This window comes from Rhinolophus sinicus, chromosome 11 (genome assembly GCF_057876585.1).
Source record: "Rhinolophus sinicus isolate RSI-liver-muscle chromosome 11, RSI-T2T, whole genome shotgun sequence".
In the NCBI taxonomy this organism is placed as follows: Eukaryota; Metazoa; Chordata; class Mammalia; order Chiroptera; family Rhinolophidae; genus Rhinolophus; species Rhinolophus sinicus.
This window is the reverse complement of record NC_142511.1, coordinates 22,381,238-22,403,912: the sequence shown is the minus strand read 5'-3', so window position 1 is coordinate 22,403,912 and position 22,675 is coordinate 22,381,238. Positions and strand designations below refer to the sequence as shown.

The window sequence follows — 22,675 nt, the reverse complement described above, 5'->3', positions numbered from 1 at the left end:
CAACCCCAGTTCTTTCAACCCTTCTGTGTGGCTGTTGTTAGACTGAGCGTTTAACTTCTCCTTCTTTATGAAAATGCACATTAGCCTTTCAGAGACTTAATCTCCTAATGATTTGTGTATGTTGGTAAGAAGGAAAACCATCATCCCTGCCTGGTGTACTCAGACGTTCCCTTTGATACGCTGATGGCAGGATTGCAAGAGGAACGACCATTTAATTTAATTTTGCAGATGGCAGGAGGGATTGCAGGAAGCTTGCTCACAATATGCCCCCTCCCGAGAGAGTAGCTTCAGTAAATTCAGGTTGCCCGAGGGGCTTGGATGTGAGGAATCTAACCCTCTACCTTCCTTCCCCCCCCCCCCCCCCCCGTTATAAAATGTGTTTTGGGGGGAAAGGAAGGGGGAGTAAAGAAAATTGCCTGGGTTGAAAAGCCAATGACTGATGTGAGATTGCCATTTTCAGTGTGATGCAGCTTGGGACATGTGGATTATGACCAGCTACAGATTAATCCATTCCCTCTTTAATTGTTTTATGACCTCATCCTTCTGAAATTGCCCCCTTGTGGTCTGAAATCCTTTCTGGGGTTTTCCTTAGGCTGGGGACTGTGCTTGGTGGTAAGAAATAAATCTATGCCTCGCCAGGGCACTAGCTCCTCAGTGACACTGAGGCAAAGACCAAAGGGGAATCTTCTTTTAACTTCCCTTGTTTTATGTTTAGGGTGATGCCTTCCCACAAAGAAGCAGGCTCAAGAGTCTGAACTGTTACTGCACAGCAGCTGGGTAGTTGCTGCCCAGTCCTGTGAAGCTTTCAGGATTGGAAATTCAAGCTGTTAGCTTTAGGCTAGACCCCAAATGTTCGTTTATCACCGTGTGGCCAGTAGATACACCCAAGTTCTTGGTGGTGTTCAAAGTCTGGCCATTGCATAGTATAGATTTCAAATCTTGCCCGAATAAGGAGGAATTGTTTTTCTTCGTGTTTCAGGACGATGCTGCCCTATGAAGAAGACAGGTATAAACATACGTCTTCATGAATCGTCCTAGGTGGGGCTGTAGGGATTCAGAGACTTGCCAAACAGACCTTTCTCAAACTTCTGTTTGTCCCTTTTCAGGTAGATAGACATAGCTCATGGATAAGTTGTGAACTTTTAAAAGTTTCTGTTTTTTGTAAACATCTCTCCTTTCTTTTGCTTTTTTCTCCCCATTTGTGGTGGCTGCCATTCCCACCCTGCAGATAACTACTGCTCTGTAAAAACTGAGGAGGATCTGATATTAATTTATACTGATAGTTTGATTATTACACTTCAGTGTAAATGAACATTTGCATTTCAGTCATTTATCTTCGTCTGTGACTAGAAGGCCCTGTTTTTTATTTTTTTTTATTTTTATTGGGGAATATTGGGGGACAGTGTGTTTCTCCAGGACCCACCAGCTCCAAGCCAAGTCATTGTCCTTCAGTCTAGTTGTGGAGGGCGCAGCTCAGCTCCAAGTCCAGTCGCTGTTTTCAATCTAGCTGCAGGGGGCACAGCCCATCATCCCATGTGGGAATTGAACTGGCAACCTTGCTGAAAGCTCGCGCTCTAACCCACCGAGCCATCCGGCCGTCCCTAGAAGGCCCTGTTCTTGTTTTAGCCATCGCCAAGGACATGAAGAGAGTTCTGGTCTAGGTTACAGATTTAGTCATTCATTTAGTCACTGCCATCTGTTCCTTCCACATATATTCATGATCACCTATCATGTACCAGAAACCACTCTAGGTACTTTTTTTATATCAATTAATAAAACAAAGATCTCTGTGAGTGAACATTCCAGCAGGGGGAAGAGGGAGCTAAACGATTAACATGATGAATATGTAAATTACTTAGTATTTAGAAGGTAGTAAGTACAGTAAAGGGGTATCAGGAATGCTGGGTCGTGAGGTCAGGTTGCATTTTAAAATGGGAGTCGGGAGCTTTTAGATGAGGCCTTATAGAGTAGGTCACGTTTGTGCTAAGACTTGTGCAAATATTTGAAGAAGATGAGGGTATAAGTGGATATTGGGGGAAGAGCATCCCAGGCAAGAGAAACAGCCAGTGCAAAGGGGCTGCGGTAGCGCTCTAAGGCCCAGGTGTGCTTAGTGTATTTGAGGAATAGCAAGGAGGCCACTGTGGCTGAAGCTGAGTGGTCCTAGTGGGGGATTTCGGGGTGGAGAGGAGGTCGGAGGGTAGGAGTGAGGGATGTAAGAGGAGATGCTTGATCCCTCCATGCCGTGTCGGGCATTGGCTTTTACTCTAAAATATCTATGTGTGTGACCATACCTATATGTCCACATCTACATTTGTGTATCACACTGAGCACCATTAGATCTGACAGCTTTCCATCTCTCCCATCTTCTGAACTCTTATAAGGTCCCCTCAGGAATTGGTGGGGAGGTTGATTTTAAAGAAGGATATAGAGAAAGTTGCATCAAAGCCTTACTAGAGACCTAAAACCTGTACTTTTTGAGACTTGGTATATTAATGAGATTCCTTCTAGCCATCCTTCCGTGGCCCGTGGAACAGGAAGACCACATAGCTTACTCTTATCCCAGCCTCTCCCTTTCTGCAGCTTCTTCAAGAATCTCAAATATGATTTTCAGCATAATTTTAGTTAATTTCTCAAGGCGTTTCCCCACTGTTAGCCCTCTTACTCCAGAGAGCATTCTGAAACACTTTTCTATACCACCTACGTGATGCTCTAATTGTGGAAATGAACTTTCTGACAGCGTTTAAGTGAGGAAATAGGAGTGAAAGTGCTTTGAAACTCAAACTCCTGGAAGAGACGGGAAGCTGCATCAGTGTCTCTTCCATATACTCATCTTCGCACCCCAAAAACAGCTAGGGGATCACTCTAGAGGTATTGCACTAGGGGCAGGAGTTCTCTCTTGGCCCATTTGGATATTGGACATACAGATATCCCCTGCTTTTCAGAAGTTCGCTTTATGCCATTTCACGCTTACGAAAGACTTATAAATAACCTGCTTTTGCTGACTGAAAGAAATCCGAAAAAGAATTTCACTTTTGCAAAAAAAGTGAAAAGCGAGTTTAGTGCTCAGTGTTTGTTTTGCAGTGGGCCATTATAGAGGCCTCTAGCCCTGGTAAATGAGAAACTACATTGTTCATACATTATTTCTACTTTATGTAGGCTGTGTATTTGTCACATCGTTCCTGCTTTTACTATCCGTTAGTGTTATTTTAGGTTTATGTGTTACTTATTATGATTTGGTCAGTTATTTTTTGGGTCTGGGAACGCTAAAAAAAATTTCCCATATAAAATTAATAGTAATTGTTTCTTCACTTGACACCATTTCAGTTTACAAAAGGTGTCATAGGAATGCTCTGCTTTCAGATAGCAGGAGAAACCTGTTTTTGGGGTCCACTCTAGCGTCGACCTCTCCCAAGTCTCTGTGTTTCTTTGTGCTAAGAAGTCCAGTTGTGGTGTAGTGGGAGGATGTGAATGGTTTATTCCTGATGAGAATTTCATCTTGTGTACCTGATTTTCTATTTGTTTTGTTTTTTAAGAGCTTTGTGTTACGTATAAAGTCTCCAAATTGATTCTGAAGGCACTGACCAGAGCCCTGGCCATAGACCAGTGTTTTCTGACTGCAGATTATGACCCTTTTGCTGAGCAGGTTGTGAAACCAATTTGGGCAACCACTCACCAGCATCTTTGAAAACATAAGGAGAATAGGATAAAGAAAGGATAGAAAATATCAGTGAATTGGATGTAGAAACAGTAAATACTGTTGCATCAAACTTCTTTTTAGGGGTGTGTGTGTGTGTGTGTGTGTGTGTGTGTGTGTGTGTGCTGGGTCACAATGTTGGCATGTATTGCTCATTATGGGTCATGATCAGAAAAAGTTAAACACTCTTAGACTGTCCAAAAGTTGTATTTGCTTATTGTGGGACTGATGAGGGTAGAGAAGTGAGTGCATCACAAGGTTACATCTCTGTGAGACAGAGGTTGAAAGGACAGTTTTTCCTTAGAAAAACAACCCGATTGCGTTTGTTACTCTTCTGTGAAGGTAGAATGTGCCAGAACATTATGCTCTTCAGGTCAACAGGAACTAAGCTTGTTGTTTCTCTCTGCACAAAGAGTTATGCAATTTCCAGTGGGAACTCCCCTCTGGATGTGGAGGGGAAGGAAGAGTGGGGAAAGAGGCAGTGGAGGCAGAAATCCTCACTGTGAGTGTAGCTGACCCAGGATCTGCATGTAGTTAACTCCGAGGCTGTGCTGCAATCTGCCAAAGATTCATTATTGAAGACTGGGGAAGCACAGCTCATTTCCATTTATTTCAGTTGCACATTTGCGCCAGCTTTGTGCTAGGTGCTGGGATGTCACAATGAATGAGACATGGTCTTGGACTTGTGGCTCTCCTAGCCTGGCAGGGAAGACAGAGGTAAATTGCTAATTACTGTACACTGTGAGCGTCAGAATGTGTGTATGAAACGCTTCAGAACAGAGCACATGAATTAGGGGAACTGCGTGCTCAGCTTTTCAGTCTGAGAAAGGTGCCATTTAACAATAAGGAACAGGATTGGGGCTTCTTGTGTACAAGTTGGGGGGGTCATTCTATTGTAAAGGAAAAGGAAATTTCTAAGGAAATTAGGTTCATCCAGTCAGGCTCCTATGTTATCTCAGGTCTTTTACTCAAAACGTATTTTAATGTGTTAAAAAATGTATTTAAAAATAATTTTTTATGTAATTCCTGCTCAGAAAGTCTGGAGACAAATAAAATAGTTTTAAACTATTTTCTATAATGTCCTTAAAATATAATGACAAACAAAACAATAGGAACTTGAGCTTTTCTCTAATGGAACCCACAACACTTTGCTTTCACTTTCTCACCGATCTTTAAAATCAGTAATAACTTTTGGGGACAAGTACAAGCACGACTAATTCTACGAAAGAAATATCAGTGCAGGTCACAGAGTGCGTTCAGGGTCCAGAACCCAGGTCTCCCGAATCCAGGGTAATTTGCTTCTGCCGGCTGCATGTGGCCCAGGCCTATTCCAGGACTATGGAACACGCCTGAATCAAGAGCTGAGTTTTAATGTCTTTTATTTAGTTGAGTGGTTTTATCGTTTGTTTGTTTCATTCTCAGCTGCCTTTGCTCTGAATCTGCTGACAAATTCTGAATATGCCTATCTATGGATTTGAATAGTAGAGCGTGTTTTCAGAGATGTGAAATGAGCAGGCAGCCTAATTGTAGACATACTGTACTTCTTGTCTCTTTCTAGGATTGAATTAAAGCAGCTGGTAAAATGCTTTCTACTTACATTGTTTGAGACGTGGCCTTCAAATGGCGTGAGGTGGGTAGGCAGAGGATAAAATACTTGTCACAGTTTCCCTGATGAGGAAAGTGAAACCCAGAGACCCAAATATTCGGACTCAGGCAGATATCCTGCTGCTGCCTCTGATGTCTAAATAATGGCACTGATCTACTCACAAGTTCAGAGCATGTGGTTGTTTTTTGTCTTGTTTTGGCTAATGTTTGGAAGCCCCAGGCTTTTTGTGTTTTGGAGGGGTATTTGCATTTTACTTTATTTGGAAAATTCAGGTTGAGGGAGTCATTATAAGAAGAGTCTTGGAAACCTTGAACCCTCTAAAAATAAAAAGGCTTACATTTCTTTTCTACTTTGGCTCTCTGTTGGAGGAGAACACTTATGTCATTAAAACACTGTAGTTTGCTTATCTAATTTCTACGCCGTATTCACATTAATGGCTTCCCATTGCTCTTAGAAAAAATTCCATTCTTCTTCAGACTGTTTGCAGTACTCTCCAGGGCTTGACCCCTGCCTCTTTTTTTAAATCAGTCTCATATTTTTTTACCCTCCCATTTAAACTCTATGCTCTAGCTACTCTGAATTTCTTAGATTATTTCAATTCCTTGCATGTGGTTTCCTTTCTCCTGCCTCTGAGCCTTTGAACACGCTGTTCCATCTGGGCTGGAGCTCGTTTCCCACTCTCTTCGCCTGGTTTACGCTAATCCCCCAGGTCCTCTGCTAGCCTGTTACTGAGCCCTGCACTAGCTACGGCTTGTCGACTGTGTGTTCCTACAGCACCCTCTTTCCCCTGATACTGGGCTCAGCACATTGCACTTACTTTTTATAGCCTGTCTTCTCCGATAGACTAGCCTCCCTGGGAAGGCAGGCCCAGGGTCAAGAGAAGGGAGGCTGATGAAAATTCCTATGTCTCATTAAAACGGCTTTTTATTATTAGACTAGCATTTTGTAACATTTTAAAATTTATGAACTCCTTTCAAAGTAATATAATTTTGAGAACCCCCTCAGGAATTTAAAAAATAATGTCACTTTTTATAAACTGTGATAAAGAAGGGAATTTAGGTAAAACATTTTCTTTTATATCAACATTATTAAAATTCTATGATACGGCTTATATTAGTATAAATTTAAAAATGTATTAGCCTGCATTATATAAAGATATTTTTTCTTTTTTCATTTAGCAAATGATGTGCACTATTTAATTTATTTAAATAAATTTTGTAAGAAAGAGTGTGATTTGTCAAAAAAAGTTTAAAAATAACATATCCTGCTTAGTTTGGGACCAAATATGCATTCAAATGTGGTTGGAAATTTCATGAGCCGCCATGCCTTGACTGCTGTTAGCCGAGTGAAGATCCTAGAAGACCTGTGTGAACGGCTGGGGTGTCACAGTCTACTGCGTGGTCTACAGCCTTAGAAGATGTAGGTGGAAATGGTAGGAGACCAGGTTTTGAATCCTGCCCAGGGATGGATGACGTCTACTGTAAGTCCCACAATGTCATGGTACTAGTCCACACTTCCAGAGTGGACAGGTTATTGCTGCTTCCTTCCTCGTCATGAAAAGAGCAGAAGATGCAGGTGAAATTGTAGGAAAAAAGGAGAGACTGAAACCATGGCCTAGCTCTGTGTACCACTCATGCCTTACATTATTTGCCATTGGGCCTCACTCATCAGTGACAAAGGTGTGGAACTGTGCTCTCCACTTTTCCTGGGGCCTCTTGGAAGTGGAAAAAGCAGGTCGTGCCACTTGCTGACTGACACTGCTAGGCGTTGAGGTGGTTGGTTGGGGGTACAGGTGAAATGTGTGTCACGGGCTCTCAGGGACCCTTTTTAATCTTCTCGCTGACCTCTGTGACTCTGTGACCCTGATTATTACCTGTTCAGAAAATGTCAGCTTATTTGAAAGTGATACTCTTATTTTCTGTTAAATATTACCAAAGACCATTATACTTTTTCATTTGCAGAATGCTAACAGACTCTGGTATGTGGATTAGGGCAACAATATTGAAAAAAATATTACAGTGGGAAGTGATGTGTAGGAAAACCTCGCCAACTTTCACTCTCACGGGGGAGCCTCATCTTCACATTCTTTGGTCAGCCCTGAGCACTTAAAACTTTTGTTCCAGTAAAGTTTCCTCCTAAAAAGGTTTCGTTAATTATGAAAAATACCCTGTGGGCATTGCATTGTGATCTCTTTTGTGGCTATCATGAATAATGGGGCAAAAACGTTTGTCAAAATATGGCAGAGCTGATTAGATAATGCATCTCTCCTTTGATTTTCTTTCTTTTTTTTTTGTTGGTTTTGTTTTAATTTTTAAAGGACTGGCTATTGCTTTCTTTAAAAATAGGAAATGCTCATTGTAAAAAAATTCAAGCAAAACTTAAAAGTACAAAGAAGTCAGTAATAAATTGTTCCAACTCGCATTACACCAAAAGAGCTCATTCATTCATTCATTCATTCATTCATTCACTGAGTGCTCATCGAGTGCATGCTGTGTGTTAGGCACGATGGCGCCAGGAATCAGCAGTGAACAAAGCAAAGTCCCTGTTATCCTGGGGCTTGTGTTCTGGTGGGAGGAGAAGAGGATAAGCAAACACCTAAACAGGGGTCATGAAGAAAAATAAAACTGGGTAAGAGCATGGGGAGTGTCAAGGGCTTTTTCAAATGAAGTGAGCCCGAAGACCGCTCTGAGAAGGCGACATTTGGGCAGAGAACTGAGTGAAGTGAAGGGCTAACCAGGTGAATGGGGGGAAGCGTATGCAAAGACCTGAGGTGGCAGTGTGCTTGGCATGCTCTGTGAACAGTCCAGTGAGGCTGGTGAGACCAGTGAGTAAGGTGAACATAGCAGGGAGACTGGAGGGGGGCCACGGACTAGGCTGTGTGGCGCTTTGGAGAGCCTTCATCTTTGCTCCAATGGGAAGGGGTTGGAAGGTGGTGAGCAGGGAATAGACTAGAGGGGAGCCAGGGTGGCAGCAGCTGAGCCATTGAGGCAGCGACCACAGTAGTGCAGAGCAAAATGATGCTAAGTTGGACACTAAGTCCGGAGTGGTGGAGGATGTAAGGAGTGGTTGGATTCCAGACACATTCTGAAGGTAGAACTGGCAGGATTTGCCCATGAATTGGACTGTGACTTTGACAGAGAGAGAAGAGTCAGTAGTAGCTCTGAAGGGCTTTGGCCTGGCAGATGAATGGAGGTGTCATTGCTAAAGTAGGGAACACGGGGATCGGGGTGGCTGTCAACAGCTCAGGTTTGGGGATGTTAAATTCTAAGTACCTGTCAGCCATCCAAGAGGCATGTTGTCAGTTATAAGAGACACGGAGAGGAGTTCAGGGAGAGGTCTAGACTGGAAATACCGATTTGGGAAGCTTCAGGCACAGAACTGGAGAAGATCTCCTAGGAAGCAAGTAGAGATGGAAAAGAGGTCCTAAGGCTGATCCCTGGGGCGTTTCAGCATTTAGAGTTTGGGAGAGAGGAGGAGGGTAGAGCAAAGGACATTGAGAATGTGTTTCCAGGGCCACATCAGGGGAGGATGGTGTCCCAGGGCCTGGGAGTTATTCCCTCCTAGTCCCGCTGGTGGTGGCATGAGCCACATCTGAGAATTGGCCGGACTTGGCATTGCACAGGTCATTACCACCCGCAGCAAGGGTGGAGAAAGCAAGAACTTGGTTACTGTGGGCTAAAGAGGAAAAAAGGAAGAGAGAAAGTGGAGGCAGGGAGTTTGGATAACTATTTGGAGTTTTATCATAAAGAGAAGGCAAGATGAAAAAGGAGCTGGGGAGGAAGGGGGAAATCAACGGAAATGTTTCTGTGTTTTTAATACGATGGGGGAAAATATAGCGTGTTTATTTGCTTATGGGAATGATCCAGTTGAGAGGAGGAAATGATGATACAGAAAATACATTTGACCCTTAAAAAATGCAGTTAGGGACACCAACCCCTGCGCAGTCAAAAATCCGCTTATAACTTTGACTCCCCCAAAACTTAACTATCATACAGTCGACCGTCGGTATCCGCAGGAGGTCGGTTCCAGGACCCCAGGAGATACCAAAATCTGCGCATGCTCAAGTCCCTTATATAAAATGGTGTAGAACAGTGTGTATAGTTGGCCCTCCACATCCGTGGACTCCCAGCGGAGTCCATCCCAGTGGATGGAAAGTACTTTCTGATCCACTGTTGGTTAAATCCGCAGGTACAAAACCTAGGGATAGGAGAGCAGACTGTATATATATATATAGAAAAAAATCTGTGTATAAATAGACCTGCGCAGTAGAAACCCATGTAGTTTAAAAATCAACTGTAAGTGTATACTTTTGGGAGCAAAGGCCTTGAGTGAGCAAGAAAGGGTGGGGTCTAGTGTGCAGGTGGGAAGATAAGCCTGGGACAGAAGCTGCGACTGGGAGCCGGGCAGGAGGGCAAGGTGGTGGGTTTGGTGATGGCTGCACGTGGACTTTCTCTTCCAGTGTTAACACTTGGTCACATAAACAGAAGGGTGCCTGGTGAAGATGAAATAATTTTATGAGCATGGCATTCTGCCATATGTGCTTTTAAAATAAGAACAATTGAATTTAATTTTACTTGCGTTTAACAAGAAAAAGAAACTGAAGTAAAAGTAAAGCAACTGCTGAACTTCAGATAAATGTTTCTTCCTCACACAAGATAATAAAATAGTTCCTGTAAGTTCTCTCTAAGGTTAAGAAAATAATTATGAAAATCATTACAAGGCTGAGGTCATTATTAATATTTTTAACTACATTTTAGCTACACTTTGAGATAGATTGGCTAGAAGGATTAGATGATTCATCTTCTTATACTTCCTTGTACCTCTCTCCCCCATCTCCCAATTTTTGTAGCTTATCTGGATTTTTTCCTTGGCAGGTTTTCTAACATTTGCTTCTGACCAGCACGCTCCCGTTTTTTGGTCTTGGTGCTGTAGCTGTCGCCTGTAGAACAGGCTTCTCTGTTCCTGTGGGTTTGTTTTGATTTATCTCCTGGGTGCAGGATTTCTCTTACTCGGGAGGGGTTCATAGTTGCTCTCTAGCCTGAGACCTTTCAAGCTGGAGAATGTCTGAGCCCTTTTCCCACCTTTTTGCACTTGCTCCGGCTTGGATCACAGTAGTTCACCCTCAGAATTTTTTTAGACGTGGCTCCATTATCTTCAGGCCTCGAATGTTGTTATGGAGAAATCTGAGACCAACCTGATTTTTCCTCCTGTTTTGTTGGAAGAGTTGCTTTTTCTCCATTGCGTCTTAAATAATTCTTTCTTTATCCTTGAAGTTCAAAAATTTAAACTTCATATGTCTTGATGTTCTTTGTTTTATATACATTTCTTGGTATATAGTATGCTTTTTCTATTGGTGCATTTAGTTTTTCCTTCATTTAAAACAAATGTGCTGTATTGTTATCTCTTGATATTTTTTTTCTGTTCCATTTCTCTTCTTTTGTGTTTTCTGTGAGTCTCTTAAGCCTTTTTAAAAACACGCCACTAATTAGATTTTAAAAAGCTTTCATTATGAAACATTTCAAAACTATGCAAAGTAAAGAGAATGAACCCCCATGTACTCATCACCCTGCTTTGATAATCCTCAACTCACAATCAGCCGTGTTTTATGTGTATCCCTCACCCGCTCCCACTCCCCTCCATTACTTTGAAGGAAATAGTAGGCATCATTCATCCTTGAATAGTTCAGTATTTATCTCCAAGAGATAAGAACTTTTTAAAAAAACATTAATAAGGTTCATTTATTCTGTTTACAATCAATTTATTAAATACACAGCAACATTGTTTTGTTGTTTTAGTTCAGCAACTTCTTTGCTCCAAAGGTGCAACGGGTGACTACAGCTGCTGGGCTGCAAAATCAGGATGAAACTGAGGACAGGACAGGGAACTCTCCCTGATGCAGAATGGTGGCACGTTGGATTGGGCAACAGTGACAGGAGTTGTGTAGACAGGAAGTGCCCACTGTTTCCTTGGTGTTCTCCGAATTTCTAGTGCTCACATGAACTGTGGAGAGAATGGGAGGAGACCCCAGGATGTACAGTTTCTTTTCCAGGGAGAAGTGAAACTTGGGCCCTTTCTGATTTAATAACAACCATGAAGAAGGAGTTGAGTGGTTTGAAGACTCCGTGTTCTAGTTCTGGTTTTTGGTGGTCGTGTGGTTTATTCCAGAGCTCGTTAATCTGCAGGTCGAGACCTAGTTATGTCATGAAATCAAACTAGTGGGCCACAACCAGCATTTAGAAAGATGTAAAAAATATCAGCGTTTATGGCATGAACTAAGGATATGTCTTGCACATTTGTGAAAGTTTGGAAACCACTAATTTCTTCTATGTAATTTCTTTCACTTCCTGTATCTTCTTGTCAAGAAAGTTAAAGGATCCAAGAACTCATGAGAGAGATTTTATTTATGTATTTAACAATAACGTATACGAGTACAGTGCTTACAATGTACCAGAAACTATTCTAATTACATTACAAATATTAACTGATAAAAACCCTATGAAGTAGGTACTATTATTACTGAATTTTTACAGAGACATCGAGGCACAGAGAGGTTAAGTAATTTGCCCAGAGTCACACAGCTAGTAAGTGGTAGAGCTGGCATTTTGAGCCTAGGCAGTCTGGTTCTAGAGTCAGATTTTGTTTTGCCACCTCTCTAGTCAATAGCATCTCTGGGTGGTGGCATGGACTTTTGCTCCTATTTCCCTTCAAGAAGAAGTGATAAAAGAGTATTTTACCACTCCACCCCCAACACATACACTTAAACCTTCAGAGTTAAGACTGTGAGAATGAGGACTTTTGTTTGATCAGTTGAAGAAGTTCAGGGATCCCTTTTGTTAACTGGTCCACGTCGCCAACCTACTACTGTAGAATTCTAGCATGAAAGACAGCAAAATGAGTCCATAGCTCAACCTTAAAGAAATGGGGTTTAAGAGCACTGGTTGAGAGCCCTGATTTGAGAACGAAATACATGTAGGTTCAAAGCCTGTCATGATCTGTAACCATCTCAGTGACCTGAGGCGATTGTCACTGACTCCTCATCTGTGAAGTGGGAGGAATCATGGGTGACTCAATGGAGTAGGTTCCAGGCGCATAGTAAGTGCTTTATGTGCATCGTCTCTTCTGCTCTTCATAATCGTCCATTCGAGTGGTTGCTGTTACAAACTCCGTTTTATAGATAATGAAACAGATTTAAAGAGATTAAGTGTCTTGTTCAACGATGTACAACTGGTTCGTGACAGAGCTAGAATTACAGCCCAGGTCCTGCTGAATGCAGGTGTGTGCTCTTAACCACCCTGCTTTACAGCAAACTTATCCCATTGGGGTGTTTTGAGGATTAAATGAGATAATGTACCTTTACACTTGGATGGGGACTTAATTTACTATGTGCTTTCTTGGCACATGGTAAGCAGTACTAACTGGTATCTGTAATTACTCTTGAATAAGATGTACCTGCCTATAACTTTTGTGGAGACAGTTTACTTTTCCATAGAAAATAAACTATAGTCAACTAAATCAGTTCTTATAACCAACCACTTAACATGTATTGAGTTCTTGAAAAATTATTGGTTAGCTATTCTCAAGGATCTGCTAGGCAGATACTTTCATCGTAATTCCTTTCGTCAGGGAAGGGACTGTATACCCAGCATCTAGAACAGTGCCTGGTACATGGTAAGTGTCTTCATCTCGGTTCCCTAGAAAATAGAGCCATAGGCAAAAGCTTGTACTTTATTTCGGAGAGCCATCCCAGGGAAGCAGGAGGAGAAAAGGGAGGGAAGGAAGGGAGGGAGGGAGAGCAAATAGAAGGGACTGCTTATAAGCTGGCCACAGCTTCATGAGAGAGGCTGATCTTTTGATCTTGTGGGGCATCTTCAGAGAAACTATGTGAAGTTACTGCATCTCTGAACAGTCCACTGGGGGGAAGGAGGGAGAAGATTTCACGTGTCATCTCCCATCTGCTGTTGGTCAAGGGTTGACTTCATGGAGCTTCAACTTCCCTGTGCTTCTTGGTCGCATGGCTGGTGGCTGCGCAAATCACTCCAAATCTCATGCCTCAGTGACAACAGGAAACCCCGGGGTAGAAATTGAGAGGCGTGCAGCACGGGTACCGGGCAAACCATGGCTGTCTGGCTGGCCCACCACCAGCATGACGGACCAGGAGCGAGGCCGTTGTGTTCATCTTAGGTGTTGCATCAGCTGGGTCCAGCACAGCAAGCTTTCAATAGGGATAGACTCTGAATTGCCAAAGTTAATTAACTCCGGCCCTGCTGTCTTATTTAAGTGATTGACACTTGTTTCACTTGTTTCATTCTCAGTCTCCTTTCCTAGCTCCTCTTCTTCCTTTAGTTTCCGCCTAAATGGGAGCGTCCCCAGGCCTAGGGCAACTTCTCTTTCATTCTACATGTTTTCTCTGGATAGCTGTATTCACTTTCACGGTTAACTTCATACTCCCATCTACTTGTGATGGCTCCCAAATGTCTATTTTCAAACTTGACCTCTCCTGTGAACTCCAGACTGGAGAACAGAACTGTCTTTTCCAACTGGAAGTTCCACCATCACTTAAAAGGCCAAGTGAATCTCTTGGGCTTCCGTAATCATCTTCGTTTGTTCCTCTCCCTGGTAACTGATAGGCGCTTGGTCCATGCTTGTTGAACTAAAAATGAAATAATGTGCCAATGCTGTATGACAAGCTAGGTCCTATACAAAATGAAGCAAACCCACCAGAGCCAGCTCTCCAAGAATTTAGGGTCTGGATTTTAATATTGGTCGGGTTTGTTTTCTATGTGATTGTGCTGGAGCCTAGAGCAATATATGTACAGTTTACCATTGTCCATTACGCTAGTGGACATGTTGAAATTGACATTTGGTCTTTTTAGGAGTTGATTCGTAGGAGATTCCTGGAGTTTTCACTCTTCTTGCATTGTCCTTCTGCTTTTCAAGACTCTTAACCTTTGTCCACAGTTTACAGATCCTTCTGGAACTGTGTTTTCTTTCATCTGATCTACTCATGGAGCATGGCTCTTCTTTTCCGCCCCCACATACTCTTCTGAGTAAACCTTCAGGCCGCAGTGCTGCTCTCAGCCTCCTAAGCTTGATCTGCCCATCCTGCCTCCTTGCCTTTGATCTAGTAACCACAGCCCTCCTTCCTCTGCCACGCTTACATCTCCTTAAATCCTCCCCAACTCGTAGCCTCAAGACTAATTCAAGCCCACACTGGTTTATACTGATCACTTCCTCTCTGAGCATGGTCTGGGACCATTATTTTGGCACATTTAGCACACACAGTCTTAAATACTGTAGAATATTTTTGCATTTAGTCCCCCTTTTTTCCAATTGGATTATAAGCTCTTTGAGAGCAAGACGATGTCTTATATTTTCTTGTGTGTTCCAGTGGTTCATCACTCAGATCTTTGCACGAAGAGCCATAAGATAAATACAGTAGTTGCTGTATGTGTTGGTTGATTATTGTGACCCTTGGGAACTGACTTCCCAGTTTGCCTCTAGCAATGAATCAGGGCATCAGACTAGGTGACATTTCCCAGAGGAGCTGTTGGTCATCTATCTCATTCCAAATCTTTAGTTTGTAGTACAAGTTAATTCTAGATTTTGGACCTTGGGATTTCTGTTTCTTAAACATCTCAGGCAAGGCCTAGGAGCTAAAATTACTACTTTGGCATTTGATGTGGCAGCTCGTTCATTTGGGAGCCTTTTGTCTTTGACTTTCTATTGAGGCACTTGAAAGAGCCAAGGCGGCTTGCCAGAGCAATCCCAGTGATTAAAGTTCATTGAGGTACCTCTCTTCCTCCACACCGTCCCTCCTCATTGGCTTTATGAGGTTTCCTTCTGTTGCTTCATTGGGGGGCTTGAAAGTTAATGGATGACTGACTGTCCTTTTGAAACTCTTAGGGCCATTTTTTTCCTCTTCCTTCCCATTGGCTGGTTTCTTTGTCTCCAAAGCTGCATGCATTGTTTTTAGTTAGTGTGGAGTTAAAGCAAGAAGAGGACAGGTTCTTTCTTTCATAACTTTGGGACAATCTCCTGCGCAGGGCAGGAAATTTTGAAGATGACAAACTTAAAATTCAACAGAGAGAACTATCGTCAAAAGGGAAGCAAGGAAGTCCAGGACTCAAGTTTTCCACCCCTTCTTCCTCCACCAGGATGACTCTTACTTTTGAACCCAAGGAACTCTATCATGTGTCCAGTTTCCTTACCACTGAATAGGGAGGAATAGTCTGAAATCAGCAGCTTTAGTATCGCTGGCTCGAAAGTCTGTATTATCACTAATGATTTGTGTCAGTGTGTGCAAGGATATTCTACTCATGGACTTCTCCTCGTTTGCCCTCTGGACCATTCAGCCTGGGTTGCTCATTAATGCTAAGTCCATTTCTTCATTTAGTAGGCCAGGAGCCAATCCAGCAGACCTCCTCTACTCTGATCTTCTTTCAACTCTGTTTTTATCATGGCACAAACTTTCACCAGCTCCATTTCTGGCTGCTTGAGGTTCTGTTAGCCTGTGGAGCTGTTTCCCCCTATACACGCTTATCGTTGACCAGGCCTCAAAGTCTCCCTTTGTTCTAGCTAAGCCGTCCTCCTCACGACCTCACAAAGAGGCCACCCTCCAACATTCCCATCTCATGGCTTATATTTTGTCTTCCTCTGGAATATTGTCTCCTTCGCCTTCCGTTTGCTGAAACGCTACGTATCCTCAGAACACTGGTTCAGACTTCTGTGTCCTCCCTCCTCTCTTGCTCCTCCCCTTTCTTCCCTCCGCAAATTTAAGGCCAACTGTAGATGCCAAGTGTTGTGCAGGGTCCCAGGAGTATGCTGGTCAACTGAGCAGACAAATTCTTCCTCTCAAGGAGTTTAGTGTTCCTCAAAAAGCCTTACTTTTAGTAAAGTTAGTCCCTACTGCTCTTTCCGAGTCCTCAGAACTTTTACTTGTAGTATTTATTTTTAATTTCATGTACTTACAATGCACAATAACATAAAAATCTATATAATATAGAATTAAATACCTAGCATAATTACGTAATATATAAATATATAATTTTTGAAAATGTATATTTTGATCATATCTTCACAATTAGATTGTAAGTTCTTTGAGAACAGGGACCTTCATGCGTCTGAGAACTTCAGAATCTCTCACTATCCATTAGGTCTCCTTTGTTTGCAAGGGACCACAAACCCAAATGTAAACTATTTTAGGCAAAAAGTGAATGAGTTGGCTTCTGTGACTAAAGGTCCAGGGGGAGGGTTGGCATCTGGCTAGGACTTGAATGAGGCTTGAGTTTCCTTTCTCTATTTCTCAGTTCTGCTTCTTCCGGATCAGCTCTGTTTTCAAACAGGCTTTCCATTCGTGGTGGCAAGATGGCAGCAGCAGTCTCAAACTTTCATTGTTCCTGGGCCTTGCAGTTCTCAAGCAAGGCCTGGAGGTGACATCCACCATCTTTGAAGAGCAGAGGTGGAATCAGCTTTACCTAAAGTACCCGAACTAAGAGCGGAGGAGGATGTAAGGAAGGAAAAACAATAAGTGTCGATCACATCCACACATTCTGGAAGTTCTGTAGCTATTTGATTGGTTGGATGAACCCATATCTATTGCTACAGTGTATTCAGTAGGGTAAAGTAACAGGAAAAAGACCATCAGTCACACTCTTCAAGGAAGAATATTTGCTGTTTTCCACTTTACTGAAAGCAGCTGGATGGTGTTTTCTTGGAATACTGACTACTCATAGATCAGTGACAGTATCAGTCACTGACAGATGTGGCATAGGAAGCGGACTTGAGCTGATACATGGTCCCTTCTGTCTGCTCTCGTGGCACTGCGTGCTTGCCTTATTGTAATGTCACCTTGGTTGTTATAGGGCGTATTGTTTTTCACTTGTTTCTTCCCTAGTACCCTGCTAACTTGGAGGGAGGCCTTTTGCCTTTCTATTCTCAGAGCTCCTGGAAGGTGCTGACAAAAATATTTGCAGTAAGAACAAGTCAGAAGGAACATTGGCTTGGGAACTCCGTCACCTGGGTTTCAGGCTTAGATCTGCAGCTAAATAGCTGTGTGAGCGCCGGCAATTCCTTTTTCTTCTCTGGGCTTTGGTTCTCTGCTCTGTCCAACAGGGATTTTTAAGGGCCCTCCCATTACTGAGTTTGTAGAAAAGCAAACCAGTAGGGCAAAGAGCAAGATTTGGCAGGGCATCCCAGCATTTTGTTTCCTGGGGAACAGTTTTGAGAGGGGCTGATTACCTTTGCGATAAGAGGTCTTGGTAAGAGATATGGAGGGTAGGGCCTGATGAAAGCCTCAATTGTCTTCTTATATAACACTTGCTGGAAAGGTACTAGGAATTAATATTCTTCAGATGGCTGAGGTGACATCATGTGTTTGTGAAAGGGCTAAAAGCAGGTGAGGCAGATTTTGTGGCAAAAGACTGGCAGTCAGGCCCGTTCCCAGTGGGGAACCTGGGCTGGTCTCATGCTCCGCACTGAGCAGCACCTGTGGGAGCCGCAGCTCCTGTGCCCTGGGTGCCGGCACATCAACGCAAGGGAAAGACGTGCCTGCGTTACTCGTCAAAGATTACATCTTCCCCTCGCCTGCCCTCCCACCCCCACTTTCTCCTCAGAAATGTGGGTTTCATAGGGGGGTGTTTTGTGTGACTTGATCAGAGAAAATTCCTGAAGAAGGAGGTGAATTTTGAAAGAGGGAAAGAATAGGGCTAATATCTCTGGATTGAAAGCTGTAGGCTGAATACATTTCCCCTGTAGTTATAGGTGAATTCCCTGGGTGTTCTTTGAAGTGAGGACAGCGTTCAGAGGGCTGTCCTCACCTGCATTGGCAGGTGTTTTATAATTTAGTGTCTACGTGATTGTTTGCGTGGCAGGTCCCTGACTGCTTTTGTTAAATGATCAGTATCCTGTTAGGGCCAGTTTTTCTTTTCATTTCATCCTTCATGTGACCTGACAGAATCTTTCTAAAAAAGAAATGAGCCTCCTTCTAACTGCCAGGACAGATGTAGTCAGGACCTCATCTGTGGCCAAGCATGGACAAGGAGCCAGCACTTCCCAGAGGAAGTTTTGTGGCATGTGCTTGCTGATCTTGGACTTGAACAAATGCATAAAGACATTCCTTGCCAGGTTTTGATCTGACACCTTCAGAAATAATGGAATGGTGATCCGCCAGTAGAGTTCAATGTCATGGCCAAGCTTCCTGTCCAGGGTGGCAGCTTCGAACATTTGCTTTAAAAATATTCATTGCAGAACTGAGATTCAGCCCATACAAATGGAGAAAAGGAAACCAAGAATTCCTTCCTCCTTTTGGTGCCTGTTTGTTGGGCCATTTTCCCCTTAGCTGGCAGGATGGTGCTCAGCAAAACACACTCTTTAGTTGGGTTGACTTTTTTAATGAGATATAATTCACATATCATAAAATTTACCCTTTTAAAATGTACAATTCAGAGGCTTTTTTTTTTTTTTTTTTTAAGTATATTCACAAGGTTGTGTAACTATCATCACTTTCTAATTCCAGAATGGTTGGGTTAAATTTTGACTTGCCTCTTGAATGGAATATCAACCGAAGGTCAACTTTGAAACTCAGAAAACTTGTTCTAAAACTTTGGTTGTCCGTTTTGTAAGGGAAGCTGCAATTTTTATTCAAGTGTCATTTTTAGAAAACGTAATAAAAACCAAGTCAGAGGACATTGAATTTTTATTGGGCTTGTTGCTTGATTTCTTTTGTCTGCTACTGATGATTTCTAAATCTTTGGTCTTCAGGTTGGTTCTGTTATAATAAAGAATATTCAGGACAAATAAGATTGTCTTTGCTTTCTTTTCCTTCCTCTTCTTTATCGAGCCATGCTTCATTAGGGCAGGCGTGGCTCTGTTTTGTTCTCTGTCACCATCACCTAGCACAGGCTCTGCCGTACAGTAGGGGCTCAGTAAAGATTTGCTGCAAAAATAGGCTGTTAGGTGCCCAGGGGAGTTCATTTTTGGAACGTATCACTCCAAATATTAGGTAGGTGCAAAAGTAATTGCGGTTTTGGAATTGTTTTTAACCCTTTAAATCACAGTCACTTTTGCAGCAACCTAATGGTTCATGGTGACCTTTGCACTTTGGCTGTGTGGATGGCCATGGCATTCATTCATACCCCTGAGATACAGTTGCTGCTGGAAACTGAGCCTGACTTCTTCCCATGTAGTTCTGCAACAGAACCGACAAGGACCCCATTATCCCCAGCTCCCGGGAACTCTCATCCAGCTATAACTGGATTTGTAAAGCCTTCTTGAGCTGCGATGGTGAAGCACAGTGTGGGGGGCGTGAGTGTGTGTCTTTGAGTGTGCACACGTGTGCACGTGCATACTTGCCTAAGCACACGATGGAACTGTGAGGAATTCCTCCATGTTTTTATAAATTGCCCCTTTCTTCTTTCTGCCCTTGTAGTTTGTGGGAGGTCAGGGTGCACAGAGGCCTCCAGCCTGGGCACAGGGCCCAGGCATGCTGGCATTCAGGGGCCTATTGTTTCCTGTCCCTTGTGAGCATGGACAGAGGACTGGGGCTGGCACAGCTGCCTTGTTGGGGACCATTGTTTGTCTTTGCAGCAGCAGCAAAAGCTTGAAGCAGTACATTTTCCTTGGACAGAGCAGCCATTCTGTCTTGGGGCTGCAGGCCTGGCGATGAGGGTGATGGGAGTCTCCGTTAAATGTCTGAGTAGATGCTCTGAGGATGGGAGCCAGGGAAGCCTCGCCTTCCAGGCAGATCGTAGGGAAGGGGAGATGCTCAGTGGTGTCGAATCACAAGTCAGCCCCAGTGGCAGGTGGTATCTATTAGCAGAGACACTTCATTTCCTGGACCAGGGGTGGGGATATCACTTTCTCAGTTTCTCTGCCCTCTGGGCTTACTGGAAGACCAGCGTGTGCTCACAGGAGAGAAAGCACTTCCTCTAAAGCTGCCCTGTCCAGTCGATCTAGGCAGCAGGCAGGGAGCCAGCCTGGTTGTGGACTAGCTGAAACGCGGGCTGGTGAGTCAGTGGGCTCGTCTCAACTTGACTGGAGGAGAAGGGGATGTTCCAGGGGCGGGAGCCACAGAAACTGGGATTTACCCAGAAAAACCTCCGAGTCTGTTTCTCTGGTCTCCTTACCCCACGATCAACCTCTTTGACAAGTCAGACAAACCATAATTTAGCTGCAGTCCCACTTGCACCCAATTGGATGGCCCTTTGGTAAATTGCTTCAAGAGTCTCACTTCAGTTTTCTCATCCGATAATTGGGGATTCCTTAGGGACTCGTGAAGATTAAAATAAGATGATGTATAAAGGCCCATAAAGGGAGTTCAGTGAACACATGCTCCTTTCCTTCAGGGGCCAGAGGGATGCCTGGAGGTGGGATCACTTTGTGTCGTGCCGCCTACTCGTTGAGACCCCTGAGAAAGTCAGGCGGGAATTCCCTGCTGGCTGGATGTGTGTGGAGGCTTCTTAGATTAGGCCAGTATCTCAGGCCTCCTCTGAAGTGCCTGTTCGTTGGACAAGACAGCCCTGGAGTGGTCTATCTCTGGAACTTCATGGCTTTCAAGGGAATGCGCCTAGCCCCATCTTTTTTTGGCAGAGGGTGGGCATCAGCCATTCTACTGTGTTCCTTTTGCTCCCCGGGTTAGTGAGATTATTGAGGCAAAGTCGTAAATGAACCCCAGATGCCTCAGAGGGGCCTGACAGCCACATTGCCCATCCACAGCCTCTTGCACTCTGTTGCTGACTGGGTACCTCTTCCCCCAAAGAGGCCCTGATTCTTACTTAATGGACCCGTTGTACGTAATACCTCTGAGCACTGGGAATGTCCTCTCCACGCACAGTCTGCCCACCCAGTGGTTACTGCTGCTCTCTACAACCTCTATCTGCCAGTGGACAGAAGGGGCACAGATGCCTCCAGGAACAGTCTCGGCAAGGCTGTCGCCTTTAAGAGGCCCAGAAATCCCTGGCAAGAACCAGATGCCTGACATGCCCTCTGCGGATCTTTCCCCCGCTCCAACACCCTTGTAATCAGACTCCAGAAAAACACAGAAGAGAGCTTTGATGAGTGATGAGGTAGGCGGCTTTTCTGCGTAGCCTTCTGTCTGCTTGAAACAATCCTCCAGTGCTCAGTTTCAGTTCAGGTGAGGTTACTGCAGGCCTGGTTGGCTTTGGTGGTTGGCAAGGGGTAGGCGTGCAGACGAAGAGGGTGAGAACTGCATGTATAGATCACCTAAGATCACCTATAAAGGACCAGATACTTGTGCTACATTCTGATATCTATTAAAATAGAAACAAAAATGAAGGTTGGGGTAGATTCTGGACTCCTAGCTACTCTAGGGAAAGCAAAATGCACCATTTGCCCATCCCTCACTGCTTCATAAAAGGAGTGCTTGGCAAATCTTTCAACATCCTGGATTTGCCTCTGATTTATTCACAGCTCAGATGAAAACTGTAGATCCCCCTGCCCTGTGCATTACACAGCATAGAAAGGAAACACTGTTACAACTCGACTATTTGGCAGTGAATTTGGAGCATGGATAAGGAAAGACGTAATAATATAGGTATTCTTTTTTTCGTAGGATTGGAGTCACATCCACTGTCACATCCTAAGTTATTGGAGCTGAGCAGGCTTGGAGGGGAAAGGATGAAACAAATGGCTCTGTTGTGACTCAGGATTGGGACGTAACTTCAGCAGGATATGAACTGTAGGCCTGCTGTGTGCTGACAGGCAGTCTGGCTTTGGCAAGCTGCTTCCTGCGTGTGCCAGTTCTCTTGTCAGTAACAAATGCAGTGTTGCATTTGAGGCAGATCTGGTTGCAGCAGGAACTACCATTGCTGCAGTTCTAGAGAGGGTGTTTGCTAGTCCTGCACGAGGACTCTGGCCAGACAGAAATCTGCCAAGCTGGAGCTTAACCAGAAATACTTTTTCTAGCTTTGAGAGCAGGAGCTCTGAGCATCAGTAAGGAGAAAGCAACAGAGACATGAGTCATATTTGTTGGTGAAAAAATCAACTTCTTAAAGACTGATTTACATTCTGTGATAATTGGAAACTGGAATCTGGTCGATAGTGGGTGGTTTGCTTGCCTAGAAGTCCTGGCTGGCGCTTGCTTCATGCTTGATTGCCACTGTCTGACCTTGGGCAGAGCCCTTCCGTCTCCATTAAAATATCCTGACCCTCACCCTAATTCATGAAGATGAGGAAAAACATTTTGACATGATGGGAGAACGTATAAAAGAAAGAGCTTGGGCCCTAAAGTCAGTCTGTCTGGGTTTGAATCCCAGCTGCACCACCTCATCGCTTGACTTCTTTAAGAGTCAGTTTCCTCATCTTAAAATGGAGATGAAAGTAGCATCTACCCAACAGGATGGTTGGAGAGAACTCATCAG

The 22,675-nt window shown here is 43.7% G+C and overlaps 1 protein-coding gene across 3 annotated transcripts in view; it reads left to right on the top strand.

The window, feature by feature from the left end:
- SRGAP2 (SLIT-ROBO Rho GTPase activating protein 2) overlaps positions 1 to 22,675 on the top strand; it is a 233,196-nt gene that overhangs the window by 64,584 nt on the left and 145,937 nt on the right. The gene's annotated exons all lie outside the window — the stretch shown is intronic.